This window comes from Tamandua tetradactyla, chromosome X (genome assembly GCF_023851605.1).
Source record: "Tamandua tetradactyla isolate mTamTet1 chromosome X, mTamTet1.pri, whole genome shotgun sequence".
NCBI lineage: Eukaryota > Metazoa > Chordata > Mammalia > Pilosa > Myrmecophagidae > Tamandua > Tamandua tetradactyla.
In genome coordinates this window covers 49868853-49889009 of record NC_135353.1, presented here as the reverse complement: position 1 = coordinate 49889009, position 20157 = coordinate 49868853, and the positions used below count along the sequence as shown (strand labels likewise).

Here is a 20157-nt window from a genome sequence, read left to right as displayed (position 1 = left end):
AAATTCCTTAGGGAATTTTTGAAAAATCAAGCTTTACACATGCATCCTATGATTTTTGGATGGTTACCAATATGTCTCCTGAATTTTACAATGCATACAAAATTGATTTCTGTATACCGCTTCACAGTCACATGTGAAAATAATAGGCTTGCTATTTTAATGAATAAATAACAGCAGTAAATAAAGGAAAAGAAAGTCTCTTACCAATAAGCCCATTTTTCTCTTAAGGTTTGAACTCTCATCATTTGTCATGTTCTTGTGGATCCCTCTCTCATCAAATTCTCTGGAGTTTTAAAGTTAAGAGCTGTGATGCATAGCTAGGCTCTGCTACATAGTAGCGCACCCCAGTGCATTTGCCTGGTATAACACTTTGGTTTTACTCCCCAAAGCAGAATAGGTTTAAATATTCAAAAACCTATGCACCACACACCTTCCCTTGAAAGACAATTGTAGTCAACAGTTCCTAAAAATATAAATATAAACATATTTACGTTTCATATCTATACTCTTTATCAGATATGAATATCAGAACCACATGAATCTTGTGTTTAGTTCCAGTAAATGAACCAGAACAAAGTGTTCAGGTTTAGAGCAGAGGTGGAATGAGGTAAATACTAGTATGAGGATATCTGACTTAGAAAAAAAAAAAGCATGTTTATCTGAAAGTAACCTTACTGTTTCAAGGTCATTGTTCTGTTATTTGTCATATTCTTCTCTTTTTTTGTATGCTGTATGGTGGGGGTCACATTTCATTATTTTCCCATGTGACTATTCCATTATTGTAGCACCATTTGTTGAATTTTTTGGGGTGGTGGGGGGAGTGCATAGGCTGGAAATCAAATCTGAGTCTCCTGCATGGCAGGTGAGAAGTCTACCACTGAACTACCCTTGCACCCCTGTCATATCCCTTTAAATCTTAATTATCTTTAACTCTTCCTTCTCTCTTGCCCCTAGTAGCTAGTCATTAAATTCTATACTTTTATCTTTAGCAATTGTCCAGGAATCTACTCCTTACCTTTTCAAAACAAACGAGGTACTGTAAAAACATAACTGTTCTCCTTACATCTCCTTTAATCTATCAATCACTATGATTCCAGATCACTCTCTTAAAATAAAACCATACCTGACATTAATTAAGTGCTTTAATATTTTATTCAACAAATATTTGTTAAGCATTTATGTATTAGGAACTATGCTAGGTGATGCAGATATAAAAGTGAACAAGGCAGGCGGGCCATGGTGGCTCAGCAGGTAAGAATGCTTGCCTGCCATGCCCAAGGACCCGGGTTCAATTCCCGGTGCCTGCCCATGTAAAAAAAAAAAAAAAAAAGTGAACAAGGCACAATCCTCTTGCTCTCAGGAAGTACCTAGTTGAGTGAGGGAAGCAGAGAAATATGGTATAGAAACTTTAGTAAAGTATCAACAATGTGCTACAATTGAGACTAAAGAATGAGGCATTCAACAGATGGACTCTAGAAGAAATAGCCTCTATTGAGGCAAAGAGATTTGAAGATGTACAACATATGAGGGAACCGAGAAAGTTGTCACTATGACTGGAAAAAGTCCAGGGTACATAACATTGAAGAGGAGTAGCTTTTACTGCACGCAGAACCAAATCACAGGCAACATCATATGCCAGTAAAGAGGTGTGAATTTTATCCTATGGCCTATAAAAAGCCATTTGTTGAATAAATAGATCAATCAAAGAATGAATCAAGCAGCCAACCAACCAATCACTAAATCAATAAACTCTTTAGAGCCTAGTAATAGTTGCTCACTACAAGCTGGTCCAATGTACTCTTTCAGTTTACTGTCCTAGTACCCCATAACACCAACTTTCCACCAAGTTTGCCTTGTTCCTTCGCTCCTTTATTCCAGTGGCACCTCCTGCATGAAATCTCTTCCCCTCTTTGCTTTTCTGAACTCAATCCATTCTTGCAGATTCAACTCAAATTCCATGCCTTTCTGTGGAATTTGAGTCCACAGCTTTAAAAAAAAAGTTATCCATTACAGGAAATATGCATTCTCCCTAATGCTTAGCATACAATGTTCAGAAATATATCTGATCCTTTGCCGGTAAGGTTGAACAAGATGATGTTGCGATGGCACTGAGGTAAAAGTCATTAAAGCCCGAGAGTAAGTGAGCTTAAGAAAATCCACCTTCCCCGGCTTCACAATATGCATGAATATTAGTAACTTCCTTCACCAATTCCAACTCTGAGAAGGAAAAAAAAATGTGAATTATGAAGAGAATTTGACTTCCGGTTCAAAATTACCAGAGAATTGATGAGAAGGGTACACTAATAGAACAGCTGAGTGACAGAGATGTGACCTTTGTAAAGGTTGAAGGAGGAAACTGTGATTGCTTTACTACTTGCAGTAACCAAGAGAATTCACCTGAAGATCCATAATACAAACAAAAGGAAGTCATGACAACCACAAAAAGAAATGAGAGAGTGAGGTTAGGAGATTTAGATCTCCCAAGGATGGGCTATTAAGGGAGAAAGTCCAAGAGTAAAAAGGGAATGTTTATAAAAAGCAGATAATAGGACTAGCTGGGAGATTAATCTAGGACAAGAAGCTTCACCAGAGAAACATATCCTGAGGTTAATATTTAGTGTTCTCTCCCTGTCCAGCCACACCCCATTATGTTCAGTGTCAAATACTCAGTAAGCAGTCAAGCTTTTGTTGATGTTGACATTTAGCATTTAGCATTGTCTCTTCCTTTTTATGCATACACAATCTCAGATTTATGCAATGATGCAAAAATTATGCTGCTTTCTGCTATATAGACAGTAAAAAAATTTTCAACTTAGTCAATCATTTTATGTTAAAGTGTGTTAAGAGGATGCTGCCACCAAGTTTAAAAAGCACTTAATACTTGAAAATATTCTTTCAATGACTTAAAATTTTCCTAGATAAAAGCTATCTACACCTTTCTTCTTATTTATTGAGTGCAAAAACTGACCAATTTCCTTTCTATTAACTTATAAAGAAAAATTCAAACAGAAAATGTGGAGAATGTGATTGTGGATATGTGCCACTCTTTTCCCAAGTCATCTTCAAAAAAGGGAAGCATTTGATGTGTATAAAAATGAATCAATCCATCAGGTCTTCAGAAGAAGATTTAAAATTATATGTCCGTGATATCATAGGTTTTCAAACAAAGAAAACATTCTGGATGGTCCCAGGACAGAGAAATGCTAAGAGACTGGTGGCCCAAAGACATATGAAGTGACATAAGGATGGCAGAGTGGCATAAACTTTCAAGATTATGGTGGATGAGTGGCTGACCAAGTGGCAGAGGCCAGGAATCACCCATGCCCCACTTCTCTCAGTCCTGGAAACTCAGCAGAAGTGTTGCATTTTTGTAATGACCAAGTTAACAATATAGATTTTAAACATGTACTGGAGATCTACGTCATCCACAAAGAGTGGAATATTTATGAACCCCATAAACCAGGCCCCAGAAGAGAGACTTACAGAAGACCAGGAAGTGGTGCATGATGGGTACAAGCTGCAGTTTTGAAGACAAAGGATCCCAAGCAGATTATCCAGGACATGAAGAAATTCAATGAAATGGAGTATAACCCCGTGCTATAGCCACAGTTAAATGAGAAGATGTTGAAAGACAAATAGAAAGCTGAGCAAAGCTTTTGAACGTATTCTGTGACTCTATGAAAAAGAGAATCCAGATATTTACAAAGAATTAAGAAAGCTAGAAGTAGAGTATGTACAGAAGAGTTCAACTTAGTCAATATTTTGATGCTGTCCAAAATGCTGAACATGTGGAAGTTGAGAATATTCTTTTGCCAGATATGCCCCATACTTCTTCCAACATCTTGATCCATGACATTCCACTTCCTGGTGCCCAGTCACCTTCAATGGATCTCCAACTCGGGCAGTTTCTATACTTCTTCTTCTTGGACATGGTGTTCGATGTTTGCCCCCTGGTAGGAAACCTCCAGTCCACCTCTTACTCAAGTCTTGCATATACAAGGCCATAAAGTGGGCTTTGCCCTAGATCTTCTTCCTCGTAGGTGAGATGGAGAAATGTTATATAGTCCTGAATTTGCTTAGTAAAGCCATGATGATGATGCTTCCAGCACCAGTGAGTACGATGGCTATCCTGAGGACATGGATCAGGATAAGTATGATTACAGCTCTGATGACAGTGACACTGACAGATCAGGTGGTGAAAATGAAGGAGATGAATGTGTACACCATCATGATAGTGATAGAGATGACAATGAAGGAAAAAAGTCAGGTCTGAGAGTATGATTTGAAGATATGCTTGGAAAATCAAGGGGGAAAAAGAACATGAAAGAACCGACCCCTCTTCAAGCCATGACACTTGAATGGCAGGTCAGGAAATCCCAGTGGAGGGATGAGAAGTAGAGGAATTTTCAGATGATGAAGATAAAGATGATTCTGAAGCAGAAAAGCAATCACAAAACAGCATAAAGAAGAGTCTCTTTCTGATGGCACATCTACAGCCTCTTCACAGCAGCAGGCTCCTCCACAGTCTGTCCCTCCTCAGATACAAGCACCTCCCATGTCAGAACCACCTCATCTTGGACCACCACCTGCACCACCTTTTTGGCCACCTGGACCACGTTCAGGCATTCCTCCTGGGCCACATCCAGGAGCTTCTCCGTTCCTGAGATCACCTGGAATGCCAGGACTCTGAGGGTTTTTACTCCAACTTTTTCCTATAGGACTACCACCAGGACAATCCCCTGGCCCTCTCCTAGGTTCACCTCCAGGTCTGTGTATTGGACGTCCTCCTCAGGGACCCCCACAAAGGTTAACTCTCCCAGAAGGGCCATTATGACAGCTTTTGATGCCATAACAGGCTTCTCTTCATCTATTAAGGTTAGGTGAAAGAGCTACTTCCACTGTCAAGGTATTTCCTAACTTCAGTGCAAAGAATATCCTAAAGTTTAACCTTGGCCAAAATTACTGAATATAGGAAAGGGTATTTCATTCAGAAAAGATTGATCATTGAGGCAGTACCACTGACATCCATTCCCTTTCATATCAACATTTCCATCCCAATTCTCTCCCTTCTCCAATTCTTTTGAAATATGTGATTACGGAAATCTTAGTTCCTGATTTATTTTTACTCTCCTCTCTTGTGTGGTGTGGGCACTGTAGTAGAGATTTCCAAGGAACTGGTTTATTTCAACCCATCTTGGTTTTTGTGTTTAGTTATTTGAAATATTTTTTTATAAATATTTTTTAATATTTTACTACTAGTGAAATAGATCACAATGTCATTTCATAATACAAAGCAGGGTTCTTGGGAAGAAAATGTACAATTTTTGTAAAATTATTTCCCACTGACTTAAACTTTGGGCATTTTACTGAAAAATTAATAAACATTCTCCCCCCCCAAAAAAAGAGGAAAAGACAAAGAGAAAATAAATCAGACCATTTCATTATTTAGTTCTATAGAAAATATTTCAGTTACCAGAGTACTTAGATTTCCCTCAGGCCTGGCAGAAAAAAAACATTTTACCTGGAATAAGGCATTTTATCCAAATTCACATAACTAGTTCTTCTAGATGCTGTAATGGGGGAAAGTATCAGTTTTTCTTTTATCCAAATGCACATAACTGGTTTATCTAGGTTCTGTAATGGGGGAAAGTATCAGAGTTTTTCAAAGTATGCTAGATGGACCACTAATAGTCTGTTAGTGTCTGTGCTGGTTTAAAATTGTTATGTTCCCCAGAAAATCCGTATTTTCTTTCCTAATCCAATCTTTGGGGGGAAGACCTATTGTTTAGGGTGGAAACTTTAGACTGTTTCCATAAAGATGTGACAAGTTAAGTTGTGGGCATGAAGTTTTGATTAGATTACTTCCATGGAGATGTGACACACCCAGTTTTGGGGTGATCTTTTGATTAGATGGAAACGTAACCCCACCCATCCCAGGTGGGTCTTGATAGTTTATTGGAGTCCTTTAAAAAAGGGAAACATTCTGGAGAAACCCCAGCTGCAGACGCAGACACAGACATTTAGAAATGCAGAAGCCCCAGGAGACACAGTTGCTCAGAGCTGACAGAAACATGCATATATTTAAAGATGTTTGGAGTGCTAACAGAGAGAACAGACACCTAGACATGGAAGTTTGGAGAGGTTAAGCAAGCCAGAACCCAGAGCTGTGTCCCAGAGGAGCTAACTGAAGGCCCACAGATGCTTAGAGAGGAAACCGCTGGTGTAAGAAGCTGGAAGCAATGGAACCTGGAACAAGGATCAGCAATACCAACCACATGCCTTCCCATATGGAAGACATTGGCCTTCCTTGAGTCAAGGTATCTTGTATTAATTTGTTAAAGCTGCCAGTATGCAGTACACCAGAAATGGAATGGCCTTTATAAAGAGAATTTATTAAGTTGCAAGTTTACAGTTCTAAGCCTGTGAAAATATCCAAATTAAGGTACTAACAAGAGGTCACCTTCATTCAAGAAAGGCTGATGCCATCCAGAAGACCTCTGTCACCTGGGAAGGAATGTGGCTCGCATCTGCTGATCCCTTGTCCCTGGAATTCATTGCATTTAGCTTCTGTTTCTGTGGGGGTCCTTCACTTGGCTTCTCCAGGGCTGGGTTTCATCTCTTGGCTTTCCTTTGCTCTCTTCAGTTTCTGGCTTGCTTAACATCTTATGGGAAGGTCCAAGACAACATCTGCCTAGTTCTACATTTCCAAATGTCTGTGTCTTGTGTTGGCTCTGTTTCTTCTCTAAAATGTCTTCTCTTTTAAAAGACCCCAGGAAACTAATCAAGATCCACCTTGAATGGGCAGAGTCACATCTCCATTTAATCAAAAGATCACACCCACAAATGGGTGTGTCATGTCTCCTAGAGATAATCTGATCAAAAGGGTTTTCACCCTACAATATTGAATCAGGATTAAAGGGCATGGCTTTTCTGAGGTGCACAAAAATTTCCAACTGGCATACTCTGGATACCTTAGTTTGGACATCTTTATGGTTTTAGAACTATAAACTTGTAACTTAATAAATTCCCTTTTTTAAAAGCTGTTCAGTTTCTAGTATATTGCCTTTCAGCAGTATTATCAAACCAATACAGTGTCCTTCTGGTAGTCCACTAATAAGTCTCTAAGAGTATCAATGATTGTGAATACAGGGCCTATAATTGTCTAGTATAAATAATTTACTTACATTCCATTTAAAATAGCATCATCATATTACCTCATCCAGAGAAATACTCTCCATGCTTCTTCTGGTGTATGTAAGGTAACTACGAGAAGGATTAGTTAGGTCATTTAAAGCTTCTTCTATACAAAATATCCTTGGATGACAAATTTTGAAAAACACTGATCTAAAACATGGCTGGTCAGGCATATTTTATAGGGAACAATTGCTTATATTCCTATAACAAGAAGTTCATATTTCAGGTAAATATTCAGATTCCAGAAATATTACCACTCAACCTAATTGGTGGGGAGGGTAAAAGGGGAGAATACGAATGTGGTACCTTCGCTAGTAGTAATAACTGCTGCCTGTACTGTCATTGGATTAGGGAAAATAGCAAAGGAGGTAGATGGCCAAAGTTCCATAATCCCCCCAATCCCACTTGAATGAATTAGAATTCTTTTATAAATCCTAAAAATGTAGCGAAACTCAGGTCACACCATTTTATGGTTACAGATTTGAGTGAGGAGTAATTCAAACTATTTAAGAGATATAAATTATTTATGGCTGACTACGAAATATATCAAGTCATATTTTACTAGCCTAAGTCTTCAATCCATTATTATTTAATAATTACAGTGAGACTCTGAAAGTGCCTAAAGATATACATGATATAATATTTGGAAATTTAAAAATTTAATCCATTATGTTACTTTGGGAACACAGAAATAAGTTAAATGGCATTCCAAAGTCATAGGGGTAGACACATGGAATTAAAGAGGAAGTAAGAATATTTCTATTTGTCAGTTACTTTTGAACCTAATTTACCTATCCAGATAGCCCACAAATTATTTTACTTGTTTTAAATGTTAGTTAATAGCCATAACCAACACAATTACAAGAAAAAGAGTTTATTATACCGCTTAATTTTTAAGACTCTCATTTTCATTTTCAACCCAATCCTGAGGTAGACAAGGCAGGTGTTAACATTCCCATTTTACTAGTGAAAATACAGAGTTGTTAAATGACTTGGCTCGAGTGACAGAGCTGCTGAGAAAACTAGAAGACAAGAATCCAGGTCCCCTGATACTTAATTTAGTTCTCTTCCCCTTGCTGTTCATTGATCATCTCTGCATTGTATTAATATTTATTGTAGAAAACAATCACAAAACTGACTCCTAAACAGCACCCAAAAAAGGGTCTTCCCACACTGATAATGGGGAAATAAATGGCTTGAGGAGGGAAGGAATAGGAAAGTTATAGGATGGTTATACGATAACAGTTGCAGAATAAGAAACCTATACATATGCCAGAAATACCTTCCCAGTACCAATTTGCACAGCTCCCTTTCATACCTCAATTAGCAATTTCTTGGCACAAATATCAAATATGCCATACTTTCTCAAGCCTCAGTGGTTTTACATATGGTACTTCCTCCACTTGTAATCCCTGCCACCCTTGGGTACCAAGCAAATTTCTAGTCATACTTAAGTATTCAAGCATACCTCCTTCAGTGAAACCTTCCCTAGCAACCCTTAGCAGAATCAGGTGCTGGTTTTTTTTCTTTTCATGGCACTTTGAATATTATATCTCCTGTCACTTCAACATGTACATTTTATTATGCCTCCCTAGACTATAAATGCCTGGGAATTCAGCTTGGGTCTTCTTTATGTTTTTATTACCTAATTCAGTCCCTCTCACATAGTTACCTAATTATTTAAAGTAATTTTGGTGAAACCAAGTCATGGTCTTCCCTCATCCATGCCTTTTGAGATGATAATTAAACAAAAAATCACTAACGAGCCTTATATTTCCAAAACTAAGATGTTAATCCTAAGAAATAAAAAAGAATATGACTGCGAACAGTATAGCTAAGTGACTCCTTTTGATGTTTGTGTGATAGATATGGTGTGCGCCTAGAAGAGTGCCCAGCATAGTAAGTATGCAACAACTTATTGGTTAATGAATGAACGAATGGCTCAATATGTGACTGCTGACCTGAACTTAAGAAGTGAAATACTTAGCTACCCTAAGGACCAAAAATGCCAGTAATCACTTTTCTAAGTCAAATAGTATTAGTAAAGCAAGAAAGTAAAGAAATTCATTGTATTGGCTTGTCATCATCCAAACTACTGAATATTGAAAAAATGAAACAATCTTTTCTAAAACCATACATTTCTACAGACTACTAATGGAAACAGATAAAAGCATACTTTCTGAATATTAGCTCTTATTAAATTACTATCACAACCAGTTATGATGAAAAAGAGATAAGAAAATTTAATTTTGACAATCACTGCTCCACTAGATGGAGCAAAAATAAAACAGTAAATTCAACCAAGCAAGCCAGTGTACATCACCAATACTTAGTAACTCATACAGTATGGTAAGCAGTCAATAGTAAAATATATAAATGAAGCACAGGAGGCCCAATGCAAACAAGTTCCTTTAACTTTCAAAAGAGAGAAAAATATATGTATTTTATGAAAGATTTATGAATCCACTGTTCAAACAAGAGATTTACAATTTAGGCTTAAGAAAATGTCTTAAATCCCTTCCTCACCTCACTTCCTTCCCTATTCTTTATGCCAGCTGCCAAAGTACAAATATCAATGACATTAACATAATGAATAATATAAAGAATAAATGAGAATGGGGTTCAGGAGTGATATCACCTAGATGGCAGAATAAGATGCTTCATGGCTCTGTTACCTCAAAGATCTTTAAACAACTAGCAAAAACTGCAAGAACCATCACTTCTGAATCCCCAGAAAACAGTAAAATGGTTGCAGTAATGAGGCAAATGCCAAATCAAGAAAATGGCAGTAGGAAAACCTCATGACACCATTGTTGGCCTTTCCTCCAACCCCAACCTGCCCTGGTTCTAGAGGGAGTAGAGTTATTCCTAAGCAGATACTGGGTTGAATGCATTTCTGTAACAATCTATCTGGTGGGTGGCAACATGTAAGACTGAACCAGGGCATTTATTTTGAACTCATCATATGAGAACTTGCCCTGCACACAGAAGCAGCTCAAGGGCAGCTAAATCACTGTAAGAAATAATCAATAACCTGGGGCAATGGATTGCTGGATATAATAATGTTAGTCTGCAAGCTGCTAGAATGTGATATACTGAATTAGAATGACTTTTTAAAAGGGGAATTTAATAAGCTACAAGTTTATAGTTCTAAGGAAGTGAAAGTGTCCAATTAAGGCACTAAGAAGAGGTTACTTTACTCAAGAAAGGCCGATGAGTCAGGAACACCTCTGTCATCTGGGAAGTCACCTGGCTGGCATCTGCTGATTCCTTGCTCCTAGGCTCCATTGCTTTCAGTGTCTGTTTCTGTGGGGGTTGCTCACTTTGCTTCTCCAGGGCTGGCTTTCATGTTTTGGCTTCCCTTGGCTCTCTCTAGTTCTGGCTTGCTTAACATCTCATGGTGACATCTGCTGGGCTCCAAGCATCTCAAAACATCTTGTGTCTCTGTTCTCCAAGTGGTGGCATCTGTGTCAGTACTGCTATGAAGTTTCTGTTGGCTGTGTTTCTGTCATTTCTGGCTCTCTCTCTCAAATGTTTCCTCTTTTGAAGGATTACAGTAAACTAATCAAGACCCACCTAGAATGGGTGGAGTCACATCTCCATCTAATCAAACATCACACCCACAATTGGGTGTGTCACATCTCCATGGAAATAATCTAAAACAAAGGATTCCAATCTACAGTGTTGAATCAGGATTAAAAGAAACAGCTGCCTCCACAAGACTGAATAAGGAGTAAAACATGGCTTTTCTGGGGTGCATTAAATATTTTCAAACTGGCACAAACACATACAATAGAGTATTCAGGAGAAAAGACTATTTCATAGGGAGAGAAGAGGTGTTCAGGTCTGTGTAAACAGGGGATATCCTAAGCACATGGACATATGCTCAGGACAAGATACATGCAGAGGGGGCGGGCGGCCGGGCAGGGAGGGCGGCCGTGCGGGCAGCGGCCCCTGCCTGCGTCTGCGCCCCTCGCGCCCCCACTGCCCCACGGCCAGGCTGCCGGGCACCCCCGGCCCCGACGCGCGCGCAGCCATGGTGGGCCAGCTGAGCCTTCAGGATGTGCCGGAGCTCGTGGACATGAAGAAGGGCGACGGCGTCCTGGACAGCCCGGACTCGGGGCTGCCCCCCAGCCCCAGCCCCAGCCAGTGGGGACTCGCGCCGGCCGGGGCTGGCAGCGGCGGGGAGCGCACGGCGGCACCCTGAGAGCTGGAGCCCGACGCAGCGGCGACCCTCGCGGCCCCGAGTCCAGCGTCCCTCCCCAGCCTGGCCTCCAGTTGCTTGCCGCGGCTACGCCCCCTGTCCTTTGGTGAAGGAGTTGCGTTTGACCCCTTACCACCGATGGAAGTAAGGTACACGTCCTCGGTCAAGTACGACTCCGAGCAGCACTTCATCGACGATGTCCACCTGCCCCTGGGCCTGGCGGTGGCCTCCTGCAGCCAGACGGTCACCTGCGTCCCCAACTGCACGTGGCGCAACTACAAGGCGGACGTGCGCTTCGAGCCCCGCCCCCGGCCCGCGCGCTTCATCTGCACCACCATCGTCTACCCCAAGTGCCCCAAGGCCGTCTGCACCACCACCCTGGATTACAACTGCCAGAAGACGCTGCGGAGGTTTCTGTCCAGCGTGGAGCTCGAAGCCAAGGAGTTCCTGGGCAGCGACGGCCTCCCGGATGAGTGCTGACTCGGGCGGGCGGGCCCCCAGAAGGCCCTGGGCAAGTAGGGCGCTGCCGGCCCTGCGTGTCCTTTCGGCCCTGGAAGGGCCCAGCCTGGGGAAGGAGAGAGTCACTGCCTCCTGTAACTGTCCAGGAATTATGGCCTGTTTTAAATAATCATATGTAGATTGCTTTTTAAAAAGGAGTATGTTTCCTGGTGTGCTACTGCTGATTTCCCCGGAGTCTCAATTTGGTGAGAAAATGAAAAGAAGAGGAGAGCGAAGGGAAAACAGCAAATCTTTGAAGTAGGGGCTGGCGGAGGGGCTCGTCTTCTGTTGTCTGAGGAAGAGCATGGAAAAAGCTTCTGGGATGGGAAAAATTGAGTTTCTAAGAAATATAAGCCACGAGTGCCTTCACGGCCATAAAAATGGTGCAAATTCAATAAATTTTAACCTCCAACTAGGTTCAGTCTACAGCGAGTTGAGTTCCATTTCCATGTGTATTTCCTTTTATCCCAAACTCTTGGGATTCTCTCAGTCTTTTTCATGATATTGAAAAGCCCCAACTACAATGTAAGATGCTTAAAAAAATAACAAAAATCGAAAAAGGTTCACCCTGTTCTTCCCGCCTCAGGACCGCGGGTCACAGGGCTGCTGAGTTGGGGAGCAGTGGCCTGGGTTTCCGCTTCCTTCTGCTGGTCCCCCAAAGGGCTGTGTGTCCTCAGCATCCGGCACACATCTATGCAGGCTTGTGTGAGCCTCCCGGTGTGTACTGGGGAAGGTTCTAAATACTTTCCTATTTTACATAAGGAAAAACACAGCGGAGAGCCCCTTTGGACTCCATGAGGTGGGTTTCCCTGAACTCACAACAGGCCACACGTCAGACCCTGGGAGGCGGCGGCTGGAGGTATGCTGGCTGTCTGGTTCATCACAACAGGTGACCCCTCCAGGGGTGCTGGATCGACTCACCGTAAAGACATCAGTTGTGTCAAAATTGCAGAGAAAATCTGCCAGTGCCTTATGTCTAGCCTAGAAAGCGAGGAAATCTGCCACTCGGGTTAAGCGAGGTTGAATTCAGAATAGAGAAGGATGTCACAATTCTAACTCCAAAACCAAATTCAAAGCATTGTAGTGAAGGTATATACGAAAAGACAGAAGAGAGAGGTATGGAGAAGAGTGTAGAAAGAAGGAAAATCAGATATGATATATATAATACAAAAGGCAAAATGGTAGAGGAAAATATTATCCAAACAGTAATAACACTAAATATTAATGGACTGAATTCCCCAATCAAAAGACATAGACTGGCAGAATGGATTAAAAAACAGGATCCTTCTATATGCTGTCTACAGGAAACACATCTTAGACCCAAAGATAAACATAGGTTGAAAGTGAAAGATTGGGAAAAGATATTTCATGCAAATAACAACCAGAAAAGAGCAGGAGTAGCTATACTAATATCCAACAAATTAGACTTCAAATGTAAAACAGTTAAAAGAGACAAAGAAGGACACTATCTACTAATAAAAGGAACAATTAAACAAGACATAACAATCATAAATATTTATGCACCGAACCAGAATGCCCCAAAATACCTGAGGAATACACTGCAAACATTGAAAAGGGAAATAGACACATATACCATAATAGTTGGAGACTTCAATTCACCACTCTCATCAATGGACAGAACATCTAGACAGAGGATCAATAAAGAAATAGAGAATTTGAATATTACAATAAATGAGCTAGACTTAACAGACATTTATAGGACATTACATCCCACAACAGCAGGATACACCTTTTTCTCAAGTGCTCATGGATCATTCTCAAAGATAGACCATATGCTGGGTCACAAAGCAAGTCTTAACAAATTTAAAAAGATTGAAATCATACACAACACTTTCTCGGATCATAAAGGAATGAAGTTGGAAATCAATAATAGGCCGAGTGCCAGAAAATTCACAAATACATGGAGGCTCAACAACACACTCCTAAACAACGAGTGGGTCAAAGAAGAAATTGCTAGAGAAATTAGCAAATATCTCGAGGCAAATGAAAATGAAAACACAACATATCAAAACTTATGAGACGCAGCAAAGGCAGTGCTAAGAGGGAAATTTATTGCCCTAAATGCCTATATCAGAAAAGAAGAAAAGGCAAAAATTCAGGAATTAACTGTCCACTTGAAAGAACTGGAGAAAGAACTGCAAACTAACCCCAAAGCAAGCAAAAGGAAAGAAATAATAAAGATTAGAGCAGAAATAAATGAAATTGAAAACATGAAAACAATAGAGAAAATCAATAAGACCAGAAGTTGGTTCTATGAGAAAATCAATAAGATTGATGGGCCCTTAGCAAGATTGACAAAAAGAAGAAGAGAGAGGACGCAAATAAATAAGATCAGAAATGGAAGAGGAGACATAACCACTGACCTCACAGAAATAAAGGAGGTAATAACAGGATACTATGAACAACTTTACGCTAATAAGTACAACAATTTAGATGAAATGGACTGGTGCCTGGAAAGGCATGAACAACCAACTTTGACTCAAGAAGAAATAGATGACCTCAACAAACCAATCACAAGTAAAGAAATTGAATCAGTCATTCAAAAGCTTCCTGAAAAGAAAAGTCCAGGACCAGATGGCTTCACATGTGAATTCTACCAAACATTCCAGAAAGAATTAGTACCAACTCTCCTCAAACTCTTCAAAACAATCAAAGTGGAGGGAAAGCTACCTAATTCATTCTATGAAGCCAACATCACCCTCATACCAAAACCAGGCAAAGATATTACAAAAAAAGAAAACTACAGACCAATCTCTCTAATGAATATAGATGCAAAAATCCTCAACAAAATTCTAGCAAATCGTATCCAACAACACATTAAAAGAATTATACATCATGACCAAGTAGGATTCATCTGAGGTATGCAAGGATGGTTCAACATAAGAAAATCAATTAATGTAGTACACCATATCAACAAATCAAAGCAGAAAAATCACATGATCATCTCAACTGAGGCAGAGAAGGCATTTGACAAGATTCAACATCCTTTCCTGTTGAAAACACTTCAAAAGATAGGAATACAAGGGAACTTCCTTAAAATGATAGAGGGAATATATGAAAAACCCACAGCTAATATCATCCTCAATGGGGAAAAATTGAAAACTTCCCCCTAAGATCAGGAACAAGACAAGGATGTTCATTATCACTGCTATTAGTCAACATCGTGTTGAAGGTTCTAGCCAGAGCAATTAGACAAGAAAAAGAAATACAAGGCATCAAAATTGGAAAGGAAGAAGTAAAACTATCACTGTTTGCAGACGATATGATACTATACGTCAAAAACCTGGAAAAATCCACAACAAAACTACTAGAGCTAATAAATGAGTACAGCAAAGTAGCAGGTTACAAGATCAACATTCAAAAATCTGTAGCATTTCTATACACCAGCAATGAACAAGCTGAGGGGGAAATCAAGAAACGAATTCCATTTACAATTGCAACTAAAAGAATAAAATACCTAGGAATAAATTTAACTAAAGAGACAAAAAACCTATACAAATAAAACTACAAAAAACTGTTAAAAGAAATCACAGAAGACCTAAATAGATGGAAGGGCATACCGTGTTCATGGACTGGAAGACTAAATATAGTTAAGATGTCAATCCTACCTAAATTGATTTACGGATTCAATTCAATACCAATCAAAATCCCAACAACTTATTTTTCAGAAATAGAAAAACCAATAAGCAAATTTATCTGGAAGGGCAGGGTGCCCCGAATTGCTAAAAGTATCTTGAGGAAAAAAAACGAAGCTGGAGGTCTCACGCTGCCGGACTTTAAGGCATATTATGAAGCCACAGTGGTCAAAACAGCATGGTATTGGCATAAAGATAGATATATCGACCAATGGAATCGAATAGAGTGCTCAGATATAGACCCTCTCATCTATGGACATTTGATCTTTGGTAAGGCAGTCAAGCCAACTCACCTGGGACAGAACAGTCTCTTCAATAAATGGTGCCTAGAGAACTGGATATCCATATGCAAAAGAATGAAAGAGGACCCGTATCTCACACCCTATACAAAAGTTAACTCAAAATGGATCAAAGATCTAAACATTAGGTCTAAGATCATAAAACAGTTAGAGGAAAATGTAGGGAGATATCTTATGAAACTTACAATTGGAGGCGGTTTTATGGACGTTAAACCTAAAGCAAGAGCACTGAAGAAAGAAAGAAAGAAATGGGAGCTCCTCAAAATTAAACACGTTTGTGCATCAAAGAACTTCATCAAGAAAGTAGAAAGACAGCCTACACAATGGGAGACAATATATGGAAACGACATATCAGATAAAGGTCTAGTATCCAGAATTTATAAAGAGATTGTTCAACTCAACAACAAAAAGACAGCCAACCCAATTACAAAATGGGAAAAAGACTTGAATAGACACCTATCAGAAGAGGAAATACAAATGGCCAAAAGGCACATGAAGAGATGCTCAATGTCCCTGGCCATTAGAGAAATGCAAATCAAAACCACAATGAGATATCATCTCACACCCACCAGAATGGCCATTATCAACAAAACAGAAAATGACAAGTGCTGGAGAGGATGCAGAGAAAGAGGCACACTATCCACTGCTGGTGGGAATGTCAAATGGTGCAACCACTGTGGAAGGCAGTTTGGCGGTTCCTAAAAAAACTGAATATAGAATTGCCATCCGACCCAGCAATACCATTGCTAGGTATCTACTCAAAGGACTTAAGGGCAAAGACACAAATGGACATTTGCACACCAATGTTCATAGCAGCATTATTTACAATTGCAAAGAGATGGAAACAGCCAAAATGTCCATCAACAGATGAGTGGCTAAACAAACTGTGGTATATACATACGATGGAATATTATGCAGCTTTAAGACAGAATAAACTTATGAAGCATGTAATAACATGGATGGACCTAGAGAACATTATGCTGAGTGAGTCTAGCCAAAAACTAAAAGACAAATACTGTATGGTCCCACTGATGTGAACCGACATTCGAGAATAAACTTGGAATATGTCATTGGTTACAGAGACCAGCAGGAGTTAGGAACAGGGTAAGATAATGGGTAATTGGAGCTGAAGGGATACAGACTGTGCAACAGGACTAGATACAAAAACTCAAAAATGGACAGCACAATACTACCTAATTGTAATATAATTTTGTTAAAACACTGAATGAAGCTGCATCTGAGCTATAGTTTTGTTTGTTTGTGTTTTTTTACATATATATATATTTTTATTATTATTATTTTTATTTTTTCTCTATATTATCATTCTATATCTTTTTCTGTTGTTTTGCTAGTTCTTTTCCTAAATCGATGCAAATGTACTAAGAAATGATGATCATACATCTATGTGATGATATTAAGAATTACTGATTGCATATGTAGAATGGAATTTCTAAATGTGTTAATTTTTTTAATTAATTAAAAAAATAATAAATAAATAAATAATAGGGGAACAAATGTTAAAAATAAATTTAGTTTGAAGTGCTAGTGGTAAATGAAAGCGAGGGGTAAGGGGTATGGCATGTATAATCTTTTTTTTTCTGTTATCGTTTTATTTCTTTTTCTGTTGTCTTTTTTATTTTTTTCTAAATCGATGCAAATGTTCTAGAAATGATGAATATGCAACTATGTAATGATATTAAGAATTACTGATTGTATATGTAGAATGGAATGATATCTTAATGTTTTGTCTGTTAATTTTTTTTTTAATTAATAAAAAAATTCAAAAAAAATAAAAATAAAAAAAAAGATACATGCAGTGGACCTTATGCTTTTATATCAGGCTGTTCTTCAAGTTCACTGTTAGGAGGACTAAGCTTTGAAAGAGAGCACCAACCAACACAGAGCCAATCCGCAAAGACTCTGAAAGGTGGACTCGTGTTTGTTTTTGTTAGCTCCTTACATTTAAGGAAATCTCTCTAAAAAATGAGGCAGTTAGATAGGGAAGGAGGGAGGGGGAAATGACCCTATGACCCATAACAAAATGTTCCTCACTCAGGTTGGTACCCAAAAAGAACCAATGAAAAGTGTAGCTCATCCATCCCTTCTTAGCATAACCAGAAGGTTAGAGCCCCTCCAAGTCTTTATAATGCAGGAATCCCAACCTCAAAGCACTTCCCCTCCTTTGGAGAATGCCCACACTCATCTCCTTCAAATGTGTACTTTTGCTATGCATTAAACTTCTTGGCTGCACACAATGACTGCACCCTGGATTTTCTGGATGTATACACTTAGTCCTTAAATTCTTTCCTGTGACTGAGTCAAGAACCCTCATGGCAGCAGCTCCTGGTTGAGGTCTTGATCTCTCTGAGAACTCCTGGTGCTCTCCAGTATCAAGCTTATCTATTTGGCTGTACACATTAACTTGCCCTTGAATATTTTTTCCCTCCGACTAGTGAAGAACTCTCATGGTTCCAGCCCCCAGTTGAGTTCTAGACATCTCTGAGAACTCCCGTGGCTCTTTAGCAGCAAGCTTATTAAACTATTTGACTATAAACACTGAATAGTCCTTGAATACTTTCCTGTAACTGAGTCAAGAACCCTCATGGCACCAACCCCTGGTTGAGATTTCAACATCTCTGAGAACTTCTAGGGGTTCTCTGGCATCAAAATCACTTGCTGGATACAAATTTAAAGAACAGACACTTGAAGGACTAAGTTCCAGAGCTAGCATATTAAAATATTAAAATGTACAGTGTACAACAAAAGAACACAAGACACAAAAAGAAACAGAAAATGATGGCTCATCCAAAGGAGAAGATAAAACATCAGAAACCATCAACAAACAAAAACAGACTTTGGGCATACCAAAGACTTTTAAGAAATGCAGGAGGGTTCTTAAAATGTTCAAAGAGTGAATGTAAAGCAGACAAAAAAACAAAAGGATGCCACACTATAAATGAACGTCTTAAGTTTCCATCTGCTGAAATAAATACCATAAAATGGGTTAGCTTAAAAAATAGGAATGTTTTGGCTCATGGTTTTGAGGCTAAGAGAAGTCCAAAATCTACATGTCAGCAAAGTAATATTATCTCCCTAAAGACTATGGCATTCTGGGGATGGTTGCTGGTGATACTTGGGTCCTTGGCTTTAATATCATATAGCAATCCACATGGTGGTGTTGTCTGCTTTCACTTCCAGGTTCCCTTGACTTCCAGTTTCTAGTTTCTCATGGCTTTGTCTTCATAAAACTTCCAGTAATAGAATTAATGCTCAGCCACATATAGTTGGGCCATACCTTAACCAAAAATAATAGCTCCAAAAGATTCTATTTACAATGGGTTCAAATACCATCAAGGATGAAGATTATGAACATGTATTTTTTCTGGGGTACAGAATTTAGCTACCACAGCTATGCTCTGGACTCCAAAAGGATATGTTCTTCCACAGGCAAAATGCATTCATTCTATCACAACATCCCAAAAGCTTTAAGTCATTTTAGTAACAATGCTAATTACAAAGTCTCATCAAAATCAGTTATAGCATGGTCCAACCTGGAGCAAAATTCCTCTTTGTCTGGTGGTCATATGAAACCTAGAAAACAAGTTATCTGCTTCTAATAAACAATTCTAGGCCAGGAATATGATAGATATTTCCATTTCAGAAGGGAAAAACTGGAAGAAAAACAGAGGTCATGGGTCTAAAACATGTACAAAATCCAGCAGCGGTTTCCCTCAGACCTCAAGTCTGAGAGTCATCTGTGGAGTCATGTTTTGTGCTCTGGCCTGCTGGAGTAGCAGCTTCACCCCTTCCAAGCATTTGAGCAGTGGTCTTTCTCTCCTTGAACACTGGGATAAAGGCACTACCCTCTCTGAGCATTGGCATGGTGGTCTGGTTCTTCACAAATGCTGGGGCACAGGAACCATTTTTAAGCTCTGGGTAGTGCTTGAAAAACTAGGGCACAGGCCCCGAGCATCTCTGAGCATTGTGATGGCAGCTAGGCTTTCCACATGCCAGAGCACAAAGCCTTCCCACTCAAAGCACTGGGGTAGATGGCTTACCCCCTCCAAGCAGAGGAGTAGACTGCCCTTTTCACACTGGCAGTGGGCCCATTTTCTTGGCCTGAGATCTTTAAGGTCCAGACCTAGGCTTCCATGGTTCTTTCCTTAAAGTTTTTCTGCCTTTGAATCATCCCTTCTGTCCCTTTCAGTCCATGCTGGAGTAGTTCTCATACAAATTTCACAAAAACCTTGTCAGTTTTGCATGCAGATTAATGGGGCACAAACCATCAGACAAAAGGACTTTCCTC

The 20157-nt window shown here is 39.5% G+C and overlaps 1 protein-coding gene and 1 pseudogene across 2 annotated transcripts in view; one reads left to right on the top strand and one right to left on the bottom strand.

Annotated features, from left to right (window-relative positions):
* The window catches only part of KLHL13 (kelch like family member 13), a 353054-nt gene that overhangs the window by 122266 nt on the left and 210631 nt on the right, over window positions 1–20157 (bottom strand). The gene's annotated exons all lie outside the window — the stretch shown is intronic.
* LOC143671287 (refilin-B pseudogene) lies at window positions 11231–11878 on the top strand (annotated as a pseudogene).